Source organism: Bos taurus, chromosome 14 (genome assembly GCF_002263795.3).
Source record: "Bos taurus isolate L1 Dominette 01449 registration number 42190680 breed Hereford chromosome 14, ARS-UCD2.0, whole genome shotgun sequence".
In the NCBI taxonomy this organism is placed as follows: domain Eukaryota; kingdom Metazoa; phylum Chordata; class Mammalia; order Artiodactyla; family Bovidae; genus Bos; species Bos taurus.
The window spans coordinates 41135673-41137776 of NC_037341.1; the positions used below are offsets into that span (position 1 = coordinate 41135673).

The 2104-nt window shown below is 35.4% G+C and overlaps 1 non-coding gene across 1 annotated transcript; it reads right to left on the reverse strand.

The window, feature by feature from the left end:
* Positions 1–808: 808 nt before the first annotated feature.
* On the reverse strand, positions 809–913 carry LOC112449653 (U6 spliceosomal RNA). The gene has a single exon (XR_003038251.1). It is a non-coding gene; the product is annotated as a U6 spliceosomal RNA (small nuclear RNA).
* Between the last annotated feature and the right edge of the window lie 1191 nt (positions 914–2104).

A 2104-nucleotide genomic window follows, 5' to 3' on the forward strand; every position in this document is an offset into this window, starting at 1 on the left:
TCCAGTCCGTGGGGTCCCAAAGAGTTGGACACCACTGAGAAACTAACACTACCATCCTGTGAGTGTGACAGTTGTGGCTCCTTGGCTTCACTAATCTTCCTCAAATTGTATATTGCAAAGCTTATATTTGTTGTATATGATACTTGTGAGAATAACTTGTGAGCATCAGTTGTGATCTTTTGGAAATGGCAGTTTAGCACAGACACCCTTGTGGGATCCCTTTGAAGACTTCAATCTCTACTGTTTGAGGGAAATCAAAATTGACACAGTGGAATTAAAACACCAAAGCAGTGCTCTTAATTTTTTAAATTATGTTTTAATAAAAGTCACTGTTTAAATGTTTTCATGTTTTCATAAAGTAAGACACTGCATTTATCAGAAATATTCTTTCTTACTTCCCAACACTTTCAAACTTAGCCGGTGGACCAAACCTGAACAAAACTTTTGGCTAACCCAGTGCTTCCTAAGGCTTTTGTGAGAAAGAACCTGATTCAGAAACTGACACTTACTCAGGATGCAAAAAAATAAACTAACCTTATTTTGTTGCTATTCTTATTATTATCTTTCAATTTCATGCTTTAATGGCATAATCTATTTTTTTCCAGTTTCATTGAGATGCACTGGATGTACAGCACTGTATAAGTTTAAGATGTATAGCATAATGATTTGACTTACATATATCATGATATGATTACTACAAGTTTAACATCGTCTTATACAGATCCATAATCTCATCATTACAAAAAAAGAAAAAAATATTTTATTGTGATGAGAAAGATCAATTCTCTTAACAACCTACAAATATACCAAAAATATGGAATCCTTCACAAATGTACATGTCATCCTGTACAGGGCCATGTTAATCTTCTCTGCATCATTCCAATTTTAGCATATGTGCTGCCAAAGCTAGCACAATCTATTTTTTAATGCCTATTTCAGTAGACCATCCATCTTTACCAGACAAGCAATTCTTTTCAAAAAGTTCCATATTTCTTTACATTTAACCAAATAGTGAGGAAATTATATTCTGTGGTGCATTTTACCAATCAACAAAGTAGAGAGTCTTTCTGAAATATTTACCTTAAGCTTCAGAATTTAAACACTGTACATGCTTCTCTGGATTATCCACAAGGTCAAATAATAAACTGTTTGATTTGACATACTTCCTCTTTCTGTTTGCTACATCTGCTCTAACATAACAAACAAAGTACTTGATGAGAACTTGGTGGAGGATGTGTATAAATAAACTGAATTTCAACTTGAAAGTTATTAATTGTACCTAGTTTTAGAAGTCCAATGCTGTAAAGAACAAGATTGCATAGGAACCTGGAATTTTAGGTCCATGAATCGAGGCAAATTGGAAGTAGTCAAACAGGAGATAGCAAGAGTGAACATTGACGTTTTAAGAATCAGTGAACTAAAATGGACAAATTTAGTTCACATGACTATTATAAACTACTACGACTACTGTGGGCAAGAATTTGGGGCATTACTTTGCTAGCATGTGTTCAGCTCAGTTCAGTCACTCAGTCATGTCCAACTTTTTGCGACGCCATGGACTGCAGCACTTCAGGACTTCCTGTCCGTCACTAACTCCCAGAGCCTTCTCCAACTCAAGTCCATTGAATCGGTTATGCCATCCAACCATCTCATCCTTTGTCATCCCCTTCTCCTCCTCCCCTCAATCATTCCCAGCATCAGGATCTTTTCCAATGAGTCATCTCTTCCCGTCAGGTGGCCAAAGTATTGGAGCTTCAGCTTCAGCATCAGTCCTTCTAATGATTATTCAGATGTGATTTCCTTTAGGATTGAATGGTATGTTAGAGAGATGTAACATATATATTGCAGTATCTATCTGCCAAATACTGTATTTCAAATAATGGTTTTCTCATCGCAGTAATATTTTAAATAGGGTAGGTACAAAACAAATGTGGTCTCAGTGCTACAGTTTTGCTAAAAACTCATCTATTAATTTAAATGTCTTACCTCTCCAAATTTTTGAGGACTAAATTTAATTACCACTTAGAGGCAAATTTTATCCCCAATAATATTAGTTTTGAAGTATTAAATACTTAACCTTCAACATAGGGTCAGCTGCCTGTTA